The 15,325-nt window shown below is 38.2% G+C and overlaps 1 protein-coding gene across 7 annotated transcripts in view; it reads right to left on the minus strand.

Moving 5' to 3' along the window:
- atp11c (ATPase phospholipid transporting 11C) overlaps positions 1-15,325 on the minus strand; it is an 86,330-nt gene that overhangs the window by 49,275 nt on the left and 21,730 nt on the right. The window lies entirely within an intron of this gene.

A 15,325-nucleotide genomic window follows, 5' to 3' on the forward strand; every position in this document is an offset into this window, starting at 1 on the left:
AGACGCAGCCAAGTATAACAAAGGTCAGGTGGGTCAATCCCACAAGCTGAAGTGTGATCAAGCTCCTGAGACTGGACAAGCTTGTTATTTGACAGCTGTAAGATCTCACTCTGAAGTGAATGCAATCACATGATTTATTTATTAATATTTTTACTAGATGGCAACATGGGGGATCAGAGAACGTGTGGTCATTCTCACACAGCACTGGGAGCATTTGGGTATTGATGTGAGAAAAACAGGCAGGCTGGGGTGAACATTCAGAAATATATTCACTGAACAGAACACAGTGTTTCCCACACTGCAACTCAGCAGAGACACTGCAAAGATGCTGAATCTACAACGCTGCTGTGAAAGAAATCATTTTTTACCTGAGTTGGGAGATTATCTGAGCTGCATGTGATGAGATAAAAGAGTGGCTACCACAACATAATAAAAAGATGATAAACAGACAACATGCCTTGCTTCTTGCATCATCCTTTTCGGTTTTCTTTGCGCACAAAAAGTATTCTCGTAGCTTCATAAAATTAAGGTTGAAGCACTTATGTCACATGGACTATTTTAACAATGTCCTTACTACCTTTCTGGGTCTTAAATGTGGAAGTGACATTGCTGTCTATGCAGGGTGAGAAAGCTTTTGAATTCCATAAAAGAAAAATCTTAATTTGTGTTTTAAAGATGAACAAAGGTCTTGCAGGTTTGGAACAACATGAGGGTGAGTATTTAATAACAAAATTCTCATTTTTTGGTTAACTATCCCTTTAAGACCAACTGTGTGTGGCAGAGGGTTTGCAGTTGCTCGCCCACTGTATAAAAATTCCCAAACATTGGAACTGGTCTGTGTGTTTTCCCTGTGGTCAAGTTCGTGACCCGGGACATTTCTGTAGCGTGAAAAGGGCAACAACTTGACTCGGAGCTGTGTAAGCATGGAATTGCCGGAGGAAATGTTGGCACAGAAAACACACACGGTGATGGACAGCCAGGAAGCCAGATCTCTGCAAGCTTTTCCTGTTGTGGCCTACGGTCAACATTGGCTTGATTACGGTTTGTCACAGGAGTGGGTGTTCCTACGTGTATTCGTTTCACGTCTCCCTCAAGAACAAAAGATAAAACGGTGGCAGTTATGATTACTCCCCAGCAGAGCTGAAGATGCCACATTAAAACTGTACAATGCTACTCTTTCATTTACAACAGTTAAACTACAAATCAAGCTCCTCTTCTAAAAAAGATACAAGTACAACCACTTCTAAAAAAGCTAAAGTACAAGGTACTAAAAAAAGTAGCTACTCAGATTTAAGCCACTCATTTTCTTCGTTCTCTCATCAGAACCCTCTGTTTGAATAGGCGTTGTGCTATGCTGTGACTGGCTAACAGTTGTGTATGTTTGACAGCTTACATCCTTCATGGATGGACACAAATATTCAGTACATATCAAACGATCTTGGATAACAGACAAAGCATTAGTGACCACATAATAAAAACAGTCACTCATGCTTGTGTGATCCTATACAGTTGGCACAGCATCGTCTTTTATTTTCAATCATTCTGAAAATCATGTGTCAAATTCAGGCTTGTTTGTAAATGAACCTGCGGTAAACAAACTAAACAAAGGAACAAGATCTTACTGACATGGTCTGGAACGAACTTAAAAATAAACTTCATCCACACTTTCCTAATGTTAGGAACAGAAGAAAGGCAATGCAAAGACGTTTGGTTTCTGTGTTTGCCTCTCTTGTCACTTATTTAATGTGCGAATCAGTGGGCGGGTTTATTTTGGGTCGCGGGTCGTTTTGGCAGATCGGCTTTAATATAGACTGTTTCATCGGATGCGCGTGCCTGGCCCGAAGCTAATTTCCGGTCTGCGTTTGTTTTTTGGTCTAGTTAGTTAACGGGGGGAAGCCGCTCCAAAAGCACCTCCTGCTGGCAGAGAATGAATTTGCATTTTCAGTCATCCTGTCTGATTTATGTAGCAAACAAAGCCAGGCAAGACATAGGTTTAACTTGCTAGCTAATGTAACTTACTTGTTAAATATTTCGCTTGTTATTAGAAATAATCTACTCTAGAGGGACTCCGTTGTTATTGATTCTAAGTTTACCAGAAGTTAAGTTTAGGCCACAAAAGCATGCATGCGCAGTAACGTTTGTTTAAATTGTTGCCATTGTTGGTCTGATTTTAGACTAACAAGACACTTTTGAGTATATAGTACAATGACCTCTAACAATGTCAAAAGTAGGGATGCACAATATCATCGGACAGATATCGGAATTGGCAGATAACGGCTTTAAATGTAAATATCGGGGGTATGGCCCGATATGAAAAATTATGCCTCATTTAATCAGAGAATGAGCATACAAAATTACGCGTTTGGTGTGTGACAGCATAAACAGTAATGGCACACGCAGTGGCAGCAGCGGCAGCCTCCCAGGGTCCTAATGCCGGTAAGGAGTTTTAATCTGTAGAGGCGCTGTTGGCCTACTTCTAATAAAATTAAAGTAAAATGCACAAATAACATTTAGAATGTGTTTTTGATTAAATAAAGCAGTAATTGATGTCATAAAATCATGAGTATGTTTTGATTTAAAGGTCAGAAGCTACAGCTTACATGAATTTAAAAAAAAAAAAAAAAAAAAATTCACAAACATGACACGTGTAATTTAAATTTTATACATACTGATTTATTCATTAATGTGTAATGTTTTATTTAAATAAATTATGAGCTCTAAAAGATTTTCAGAATCATTCGCTTTCAGAAACGTTTGCTTTAGACCATCTACAAACGTTAAATTTTTAAATAAAAAGCAACGACTGATATATAGACTATAGTTACTATTAAAGACATGTACTGTCATTATGAAAGAACTTCATAATTGTTAATTTAATTGTAACAAATAAGTTCTTGTTAAAAACTAACCAAAATTTTAAATAATTTGCTTGTAATTTTTGCAGAGACTTGGCGTTGTATCCAAACAAAAGGAAATATATCGGCATCGACTATCGGCCAAAATGAATTGAAAAATATAGGCCGATAGCCTTGTGGTTAGTGCGCCAACATATACAGCGCAACTGCGCTCACGGCGACCCGAGTTCGATTCCAGTCTCGAGGTCCTTTGCCAATCTCGCTCCCCTCTTTCTACCTAATACTTTCCTGTCATCTTACCACTATCCTATCTGAATAATGAAGTAATGAAGTATCAAACCCCCCTCCTTTTGCAGATATCTGCAAAAATCCAATATAGTGCATCCCTAGTCAAAAGAAACCAAGGAAATTTGGATTTCTCAGTTCATGACCCCTTTAAATCTTTTTACACACATAACTGAGGAGATGATGTAATTTCAAATTTAAATCAGCAGCAAATCTTCCTGGCACATAAAGGAAGAGTTTTTGAATACACCCTAATTTCTAAAACCGAGCAAACTGTTTTCTGAATCACAAATTTAATTCACATTATTTATCTTTCATTATTTAAAACAAAGTATCTCACTTGAATTTGACTTTCCACGGCAGCATATAAAAGAAACAACCATTTAACACAACTTGATTCACTAGAATGAATCCATACTTTGCAGAGTTACACAAAAAAATAGAAGTCCATTTAGGACAACATGATTCTCTAGAATAAAGCAGGAAATTGCAGTGTCACATATGAGAGAGAGAGGACTGTTCAAAACAACTTTGCTCACTACAGTGAACCAAGATTTTCCAGTGTTAGAAATGAGAGAGATCATTTCGGACAAAATGAGTCACTAGAATGAATTGAGACATTCTGGGTGCTACAGATGACAGTGAACTCTTTAACAACACCAGAAATAAACAAAACTTTAAAGTCAGCAAACAGCAAATTAATAACCTTATAACATCCAGCATAATTTCATGGGAACTCAAAAAGGCTTAACATTTTAGCAATATTATTCAATGTAAAATTCTTTGTTCAGACAACTGTGACTAGTTGGGACAACATCTGTTGCTTAACGTGGGTTTTTATGTAGGGAAATATGCGGTATTTAACATTTCCTTCTATTTGAGACACTGAAAGTCCCTGTAAAATTACAATGGAAAAAATGTAGATGCTTTTTTTAAACAGTGTATTATAATGCAACTGCTGGAACTTAAAAATGCCACTTTTAGTTAGTCACTCGCCGACACCGCCATTTCTCAGTCTCCAAGGGTCTAGATGAAGACAACATACGCTGTCATCACGTCTCAGCAGGCTTTCAGCATCACACTTCAACTCCACCTACCGCCCACTCTTTCTCGCCCCCCTCCCCCTTCAGTGTTTCCCGGGACAGTGCGAGCGGCAGTAGCATAACTGCTGGTGTGAATAATTCAGAATGCATTGAGAGAAAGAATCTGAGGGTTTAATGCGGCCAAGGGCTGAGTGTGCGTGTGTGTGTGTAAGTGTGTGGAGCCCCCCACCATCGGGGATTTCGGGTCATCTGTTCCCCATCAGGTAGGCATCATGCCACAGGCTAAGTGCTGTCATAACCTGTCCGGCAATGTTCAGCTCCTTGCCGACAGGACTTGAGGCGCGTATCAGATAACACGCTGATCCCGTGCGCTTGGGTATCTGCCCGAATCGCTCGGATCAGTGTATTCATCACCTGAAAACTCAATCACAGCGCATCAGTATGCGTCAGTGGTGAGCGATAACTCACGTCCCTCACTCGGGCCCTCGAGGAACAAGAGGCTTGCGCGTATCTACTGCAAACTAGATGCAAATCTTCAGCATACAAGTCGCTCTCATCCACATCCGCACTCTGAGTCAGAGGAGACAGCTATTTAAAACAGTCAACGACTGTTTCTCCCCCTTTCATCTGCATCATCTTCTCGTCTCCCACTGGATCTGCCCTCGATTCGGCTTCTTTTGAAAACGTACGTGGCGGCGCAATCGGTATATTCTGGTTGGGAAGAGCCTGGGATTACGTAAGTTTCTGTGAAGCGTGACGGCTCTTCACACATCAGCGTGGCATGCGGTGCGTTCCCAGTCCCGGATGAAACAGGCTGGTCTAAACGGAGAGGGGAGGGGCAGGTGTGAGAGGAGAGGAAATGGCACAGGTTCCAGAGCTCAGGGGATTGAATCCACCTCCAAATGCCACCCGGTGTAAAGGAACACAGCTCCGGGCCGTGGAAAACAAAGCAAACGGACGCCGACCTGTGTTGCGTCTAAACTGAATTATAAGGGTATCAGAGCTGTGACGACGCTTGTGTGTGAGGGCTGCAGTTTCAGCGTTTCACAAAAAGGTCAAAATGCTATGTAAAGAGTGAATGATTCAGTGAGGCCCTTTGCTCAGATACGGTCTCTTCATTTCATTAGTTATACATCAACTACAGTCTGGCGAAGGGTTAGAAACAGGCCTTTGGGAGGGAATCCACCATGAATGACTCCACCGATGATGATTTTTTTCTGTGCTGTCTGTTGTTTAGCACCTGAAGGAATTTTGCAAACGGTAATGGCATATTTCAGAAAAACTGAGTCATAAAAATGTGAACAGATAATAGCTAAAAGAGAGAGCAAGGAAAGATCTTAAATTAAAGGGGAAAAAAGTCTTTTCAGTTTTTCAAGCAACAATTAGCCACTGGCATGATCACAGGAAAATGTACGCAAACATAACTTTTCAATAAGCCCTCAATTACTAGAAATTAACAATTCTGGTTCAGATTCTTATTAAATACTGTATGACTATTTTAGCACCCTCATGATTCAAATAATTAGTGGTGCTTGTTTATTATTATTCTTTCATACAGATTTCGGTGGGTAACTTGTCCCTCACCGTTTGTCACAGACCCATATGCAATGACTTTTATAAGTGATCGGGCATACAATGTTTGCACAGCGGGTGAAAAATCAGCCGAAAAATCCCATAAACTTGGACAGGTCGTAGCCAGGGTTGCCAGGTTTTCACAACAAAACCCACCCACAATTGCTATTCAAAACGCTGATTACGAGGGGGTCCTCCGCATTCGGCAGGGTAAAATACACGTTTTTTTTGGGGGGGTTGCTTCAACCCACGGAAACAGTGTAAAAGTAGCCCAATGCACGGAAAAAACTGTGGACTTGGCAACACTGGCAACCCTGGCTACGGCCTGTCAAAGTTTATGGAATTTTTCGGCTGATTTTTCTCCCGCTGTGCGAACGTTGTACACCCGACACTGGAAGTGGCGCCAAGCAATTTTGTAGAAATGTGGGTCACCAAATCTAAAAAGGCTGTCAAGCTGTGTGAGAACACACCACGCAATGGGGTATAAGTTGTACCCCTAGGGTGTAAGAGCTCCCCAAAGTTGCCCCTTAGATTTTGGTAAGGGACGGCCCATGAAACAGCATCTGAACTCACGTTTTTCCTACTATGATAACTTACATAGGAATTTTGCACTGAAGATAACTCTGCATCACAATGTCAAAGAGACATGGGGGTAGGGATGGGTGATATGTCATTGTTTGCGATATACTCGTAAAATGTTTCCCCACGATAAGAATTAGTCTTCCCGCGATAATAAAGATAAAGTCTAGTTGTTGACATATTTCCGTGTTTTCCGTGTTGCTAAAGGTGGGCATTAAACTAGTAACTTATATCGCTAAATGAGGAGCTCCAATCTGAAACTGGTTTGGTCAAAACTGCAGTGCGACGGTCTGAGCCTTGAGTAACGTTAACTGTACTAGTAGCAAGTGTGCGATGCAGTTTCGCGTGTGTTTGAGCCTGTTTACAAACCTGTTGTCCAACAAATATAATTTATTGACATGCTTTTTCTGCAAATTAACTTCATAACATAGTCAAGTGTTTGAAATTACCTTTTGCGATCAGACGTGGCTTCATATCACAGAATGAGGCAGAAATCATACTATTTTATAGTATTACAAAGGCTATGTAGATTAGCATTGCATTATAAATATACTTTATCCTTATAAAAATACCCAAGATTGCTTGAACACAGACAATCGTACGTTTATTGTCTTCAAGTTTCCCCAGTTAAAATTCCTCTGTCTGCGTTTTATTCAGCTACAGCGATAACTGGATTAGAGATTCCTGAAGCGTCGTCAGTACTATTACTTCTACTATAAAGCATAAGTGAAGTTTCTACAGTCATTACATTATGTGTGTACTCAGTACTGCTCACATCACCCTATTTTGGGTAAAAATAGGAAAGATAATACTTTTCTCTAAAGAAACAGGATTTCCCTGAATTATTGTCAATTATTGATATCGTTATCACAATAAAGACCAGAATTATCGTGATGAATTTTTAGGCCCATATCGCCCATCCCTACATGGAGGTGGGCTCGTTTTACTCAGACAACCAATTAGACTGTCAGAATTACTGTGAAGCTATCAAGCCACACCCTAGCAACTGATCCCATAGACTGTCATTATAAAAGGCCCAAATGAATATCTTGTTTGCTTTTTTTGACTAGAGGCAGCAAATCAATCATGAATCACCTTCACCACTTCCTAGCCACAACCACTATCGAGCACCCTAGTAACCCAAATTCAATGAGGCACATCTTCAAATCTGAATATCATAGAGGCAAGGGGGTTGGTTTATATCATTCGTACTGGCAAGCAGCCTTTGGAGTACCATCACTGGCAGCCAAACCAAACAAAGTACCCTAGCAACTGTCTAACAAGACCTATCTCTCTACATCAGAAAACTGTAGAGACAGGAGTTGATTCTTTTGACTCATGTTACACATGCTAGCAGGGAATAGCTACATGCAAATAGTAATTAGCTAAGTGTTAAAACATGCAAAAAATTATAATTGCTAAAACATGATTAACATACATCAAAATGTGCTAGCATCATGTTAACATTGTGCTATAAAATGTTAGCATCAACAAGCTAAAATGTGCTAATAGCATGCTAATAACACATCAAACATATTAGCATAATGGTAAACATATTAGCATCTTGCTAAAAACATGCTAATATTATGTTAACTAGTTATTCATGTTAACGTCATCCTAACAACATGGTAATCATGTTAGCATCTTGCTAGCATCATGCAACTTGCATCATGTTAACATCATGCTAATTTCATGTTAACAACATATTATTTGTTTTAAAATGTTGTTAGCATAATGCTAAGAAAATTAGCATGCTATTAACATGATGCTAACGCAGTTAGGTTACTATTAATGCCTAGCCTTGAGCTGCACCACGGCAAGCACCACTTACATCTTCACATATCTAGTGTTTTGATTAACATTTTAATTATGAAGTTTTTTTTTTATTAATAACTCTTGTGAGCTTCAGTTTATATTAACTGATTTTTTTTAACAAATGAATAAAAACAATCAGTTCCCTAAAAAAAAAAAAAAAAAGAATCAAACTTTAGCCTTTTTTTTTTTTTTTTTTTTTTTTTTAGATTTCACGTTTCTCTGTTGCCATGAAAAAAAAAAAATAATAATAAAAATAAATAAATAAATATCACCGAATTCAGTATTTAGGCACAAATAACTTTTTCAATTTTATTTATTTTTCATTTTTTACTTTTTATTTTTCCAAGGCAAAACTGGCAAATGTGATATTACAAATCTGCACTTCTATATTCTATATACTCATGATTAGATTAATGTAGAGCTGGGCAATATGGCAAAAAAATAATTTATGTCAAATCTTTATTTCTTTCTATTATTTTTATAAGTTTAAAGGCAGATTTTGGCTCGTAAGTGAAAGTTGTAGAAACCAGACCATTAATTGTGGTGACAGCACTGCTGTTAGAACTTCGAGCCGAGTGGATAAATGTTATCTTTATTCAAGGAAAATTATATTGCGATAATTATCGCTATTGATTTATTGTCTAGTTCTAGATTAATGTTACAATAATTTTGAAAAAAAAAAAAGCAACCCAGCCTCCCTTAAAAGCATACATTTACATAAATAACAAATGCGTTTGAGACCATTCTTAAATTTGAATGACGTTGATTTCACGTCATTCTCTTTCATCACTCAATGTAAGAATCATTAATGAAAAACATTCATTTCAACAGTCAGCAAACATAACTGCCTTGTATCCAAGCAAATGGTTACAAATGCTGACATTATGAATCTGCACTTCCGTATTCTTTACAATTCTATAATGAGCCTCATTTGCACACAAAGGAGGTGTGTTTCCCAGGAAAGAACAACAAAAACTTTTGAAATATTCATGGAGCAGCACTACAACATCACATATGGTATGTGAGGACGACACTGGGCTTTGACACAGACTGGTGAGTGAACCGGCTCTTCAGCATCTCATGACAAGTCATGCAACAAGGCCTAAAACTAGTGTCACCAACATAAAATTCATTTCAAACCTATCACAACACTAAAGACACACCCATTTATTCTGAAAAGTGAAAACAGTTTTCAAGAAACCAAGTACAGAGGAATCCATTGACTGATTACAGTGCAAAATGCAATGAATCAGTGTAAAAGTTCAGTTCTGATAGTGATCGATTACTCTGCAAAGGTTAAGAGTGCAGGTCAGTGAACTTGTGTTTTTAACCGAACCTTGCTTATTTTCTCCTGTGTGTCTTTCTCATTGGGAGTCATTAACCACAAGATCAACGTTACAGCGCTGTCTCAAGGTTACCCGCTAAGCAAACACTGACAGGCCTCTGTATAAATCTTAGTTACTCAACAACAGACAAAACGCAAGAGCAGCATCATTTTGGAACACTGTCAGAACAGACACGGATAGTAAAGAGAATACAAATCACAGGAGGGAAAGAAAAAACAAAGAGCACAAGAAGTAAAAAGCCTGGGGACAGGATAGATAAGAAACGTGCCATTGAACTGGGATCGATTTTGAAGGGAGTTCAGTGTTAAACAAAATGAGGGTCAGAATATAGGGCCCCGTTTCATTTTCGAAGTGCTAAACGCTGGCGATACTCTTTTCAAAACCAGTTATTCAAGGCCAAACAATGGAGGCGCTAATATAAGGAAAAGGGAAAATGATGGAATTATCTTTACCATGGTGTCAAGTGTGACCTCGGATGGACCGCAAAGAGCTACTACTAAGTGCTGAGCAAGAACGCATTAGCCTATAAGGAAGAGTGAGGAGTCTTAAGGGAGTCTAGCGAAACATACACAATTTTTATTTATTTTTTTTTTTTTATTTTTTTTTTTTTTTTCACACAACCACTTATTATCATATACAGCTGTCTGTATCCCAAAATCACTTGACTGACTAGTAGGTACTGCATTTGGATTGATACTTACTGCATGACAATTAAAGGGATCATTCACCCAAAAATGAAAATTCTGTCATTAACTATGTACCTTCATGCCGTTCCAATCCCGTAAGACTTGGGTACATTTTCGTAACGCAAATGAAGATATTTTTGATGAAATCTGAGAGCTTCCTGACCCTGCATAGACAGCAACACAACTACCATGTTCAAGGCCCAAAAATGTAGTAAGGATATTGTTAAAACAGTCCATGCGACATCCATGGTTCAACTGTAATGTTCTGAAGCTACAAGAATATTTTTTGTGCACAAAGAAAATAAAAATAACAACTTTATTAAAAATTCCTTCTTAATTTCTTACAAGAATACCACAACACACACACATAAAGTAAATTATTTATCATAATTTTTTTAATCTAGGGCTGCAATGATTCCTCGATTCTATTCGAGTATTCGATTTTTAAAAATCCTTGATCGCATTTTGCCTATGTCGAGTAATCAGCAAAATACCGGAAGTGGCACATTCCACATATTAAACCCATTTTACATAATAAAGTATCATGCTGTTGGGAAATTCACAAATGCTATGATTCAATTAAATAAATACATGTGATGCAGGTTTAATATATGCGCTTTGTTTATATGCGTGTAGGTTACATACGGCTCCATTCACAGTAAAGGCTGCTCCATACAGTTATCATTTACATGTGTGGAGCGTCTCAAACTCCATCTCTGCATGTTGTTGTGAGTTTGGGTTTATTACAACGTTCATCTGGAAACACAACGGGTGCTATTTCGTCAGATTTGTAAGGTAAATAACTTATAAACCTACACTAACACAGGAGAATACATCAATATCTTTCTCAATATGCTAACTGCACTCGGAGTTTACACGTTTTGATGTCAACAAATTAAAGAAATTACAGTGGCTGAAGCTTTTCTATCATAAAGAAATGGCTAAATATAAATGATTAAGTGGTCATTTGAATTAAATGTTAGTTGGATCAATATTAAAGTAGATTGCTTAGTAAAGAGTAAAAACAATCGTCAGTCTGTTGGCGCCCTCTGCAGGCATTTGCAATTAGCTCTATTGTTTATAATACGTATTTTATGTATTTTAACAGTTTTGTTCAATAAAACCATATGATTATTGCTTTTGATACTTTATTTGAACTAATTATTATTGTCTTATTGCTATTATATATGTATTTTAACTAATTTTAAAGGCTATTGTTCACTTACATCTATTATCCGATTAATCGTGAGAATAATTGTCAGATTACTCTATTACCAAAATAATGTTAGTGACAGCCCTAATTAAAAACTCCTCCCCCCCAAATAGTTCACTGCGAGCATGCCAGTGGCTCAACCAACAGTCCAACGTTGAACTTTGCATCCAAAAGCAGGAAACACTATTACCCTGTTCTTGTCCACAACAATTTTCATTAAAGTATCTCAGGGATTCTCGGTTCTCCTTGACTAGAGGTCAAATCAATAAAACGTGGCACAGCTTACCCCACTCTCCGCTACTGTCTAAAGCAGTGGAGGATCAATAACACAAACATTGTTTGCTCAATCGAGACCCGACGCAGCTGCCACAGAATAAACATGACGTTAGGGAATTGAGTAAAGCGTATCATTACTATATCAAATTAGACTTTAAAGACATCATGTTTACACGGTTTCAAATAAATGCGCAAGCACAGCAGTGGTTTTCCAGGCCTCAGCACGCTGTGATTTCAATGGAAACATAAAGCAGCATTCAGCCTGTGCCAGCGTTACAGCTGCCGACCACTTACTCAGATGCAGACGGCTCACCACGTGTTTGAGTCCGACACTCACATCAGAAGAAAGCAGAAGCGTGCCATGAATGCAGACAAATGCCTAGTTCACCTTATTAGAGGAGCAGTTCCTTAAAAAACTGGGTTAATATTTAAACTAGTTCATGTCACTTCAAATTCGTTTGTTGCCATTTTTCACTTGAAAACACAAGCTTCCATGTTCACCAAAAGTAATGTGCTCTATGCATGTGTGTTGATTGTTTAATTACATCTAAATTACATCTTTTTAACTCTTTAATTCAGATGGATTCATTCTACAATGCCTTTATAATCTTTTTCAATCTTTAAAGAGTTAGTTACCTGGACTTTCAATAAAGGGACAGAAAGCTCATTACAAAGTCTTAAAATGTGTTTTGAATAGTGCTGTCAAATCGATTAATCGTGATTAATTGCATCCAAAATAAATGTTTGTGTTTACATGTCTGCGTACTGTGTTTATTCATATGTATGTGTATGTATATGCATATATATATATATTATGTAAAGACAAACTTTTATTTATTTTCAATGTGATTAACTGCAATTAATCGCAATTAATCTATTTGACAGCCCTAGTTTTGAAGATTATCCCAAGTCCTATGGATTTGGAACAACATGAGGGTTAGCAAACATCAAATTTTAAATGTTTTTTTTTAACTATGCTTTTAAATCTAAGGCGGTAAGATCATTCGGTTGACCAAACAAAAATGTATTTAAACAATTATTAACAATTAACAACTAACTTAAGAGAAAGATTAACATATAGGTATGTGTTAAAAGGCTGACAAATGGCGTTTGCTAAGCCCACCACTTTGTCGCAATAAAATTTACAAGAACACCCTGTTTTTCGTTGTTTTTTTTTTTTTTTTTTTTTTTTTTTTTTTTTAATAGTCTGCGTTTTTACAAAGCTACCTTTGATAAATGGACAAACCACAGATTGCACAGTCATGGCTCATGATTTCCATGCCTATTTTTGCTTTTAAGGCTTTATATTTTATATTTCCAGGTAAAATAAATGAGGCTTCCTGACAAAATTGCCAAACTGAGCTGCTCCTGCCGCCCAGGCACCTGGAACTGTAATGAATATTCTGATGAAACGTTTTAAAGTTGCAGAAAAACACAGAGTCAGCTTCTGATGGAGTAACTCTCTCAGCAAATGATTTATTGCATCGCCGTTGAGCAATGGGATGGGAAATGGTCTGTGATATATCACTTATAAATACGCTTCCTGAACCCTAAGCTGTTGCATCTCACGTTTGGTGTTTCTCAGCAGTAAATAAAGAGTGGATTGAAAGATGAAAGAGTGATAGCGTGACCTCTATCCACCACACTGCTGTGCATGCAATAACAGCTGAATTAACAATTGATTGCTGTAAATCATATCATTTCTCTCTGCGTTTGGCAGGATGGCATGCTGCAGTTATAATTAGCAGAGCTTGCTAAGGCAAGCATCACTATTACGACTGCTAACACTTAGGGATTTGAACTCCTAAGTATTTAAGTCTGGCAAATACTACAGACATGAATAATACTTCAAAACGCACGACCGTTATATTACTTATCTAAGCAACATGATTTTTGCCTGGTGGATATTAAAAGGTGCAGTATTATAATATTGACAGCCAGCGGTTGTACTGCAGTACATTTTTTCCCACCTCCTGCTCCTTAGACTCTCACACGGGTTGCCAGATTGAAGACACACAACAGAAACGAGTGCAATTGACAATGGAAAACGACTGGTCATTTGCCTATTTTTATATGGATGTCGAGACTTTGTAGGTCGGAAGAATCTGCAATCTCCGAGCCAGTTCGGTCGCTGCCTTCCGTGGCTTCAATACGCTGGGTTTTTCACAAACTGGCAACCTGGGGTTTCAAAACATTATTGATTAAACGGTCAGTGGGCGGGATCACACAAACCAAAACAAAAACAGACATTCCAAAATGGAATGCACATTTTCCAAGTAGAATAACTGGCTGTAGCATTGTTCTTCAGAGAAACAAGTTACATAAATTACACACAGCACCTTTAAAACGATAAAGTTGTCATATCTAGGCTCCAGAACGAGGGGGAAAAAAATGAGAGAATTTGGAAGTGGGCTCTGATTTACTTGGGCCAGTAAGCAACCACCTAGCAACCATCCAGAACATCCTCAGAACTGCATGGCAACCTTTTAACCTTTCACTCCCTAGACCTTTGTAACCACCCACAACAACACAGCATTGTGGCAGAATCTTGTGCATAGGAAAGCAACACTCACATGTTCAGAGAAAATGCAAAAATGCAGTTTTGAATCTTTGTACTTGAACAAGTAGGTTGATACAAAAACACCAAAATTGTTTCTCTGCAATATACAGTAGCGTAAAAAAGGTTTGGGTGAGTAATATTTACCTTTGGAAAGAAATTAAAGGGGTCATCGGATGCAAAATTCACTTTTACATTGAACATAAATGTGTGTTGGCAGTGCGTGTACACATCCACCCTATAATAATAAAAATCTACCCAGTGGTTTTTATTTAATCCCTAAAAATAATATCCCCTTTATCAAATCAGGCCATCTCAGCTTCTTTCCTGTGCGGACCAAAGCCGCTCCCACGATAGTTGATTGACATGGCCGTCTTACCTGACAGGCCCTGAGTGAGCTGAGTGAGCTGTAACAGTCCAACTGCCATTGTTTCGACGCCAGAGCAGGGACGTAGACAGGAATGGCTCCTAAGCGATTGAGGTGTTTTGTTGTTGGACGTAATAATGAACATAGTAGTCATCATTTACCCCCGACATCTGAGCCACTGAAGACGCAGTGGATTACGTTTGTTTTTGAAGGGAATGCACCTTCCGATCTACCAAAATGAGTCTATGTTTTCACAACAAAACCCGCCCAACTGCTACTCAAAACTAGCCTAAAAGTAGCCCAACTGCATTTTGAGGGGGATACCCCATAAAAAAAATTAAAAAAAATTCCATTCCGGGGGGTAAAATACTTTTTTGGGTGGGTTTCCCCTGGTAAAATAAGCATTCCAGCAGCTAAATATTACCTTATTGGGATCCCCATCAAGCCGCGGACATGAAAAAAATATGTGGATTTGCCAACACTGTCATCACCCCCACAGAAGAGAGGGGTGGGGTAAGCAGAGCTCATTTGCATTCAAAGCAGCATGCATCAAAACAGGATGATTTTGACAAGGTAAAAAGGGTTTTGTTTTACACTACCATTGAGAAATTTTATCCAAAGAGACTTTTCATTAAGACCCTAAAGAGTCATATCAGCTTGTGGAAAATGGGCATCCGATGACCCCTTTAAAACTTTTGTTCAGCAAGGATGCACTGAATTGGTGAACTGTA

The sequence above is a fragment of the Labeo rohita genome, chromosome 14, assembly GCF_022985175.1.
Source record: "Labeo rohita strain BAU-BD-2019 chromosome 14, IGBB_LRoh.1.0, whole genome shotgun sequence".
NCBI lineage: Eukaryota > Metazoa > Chordata > Actinopteri > Cypriniformes > Cyprinidae > Labeo > Labeo rohita.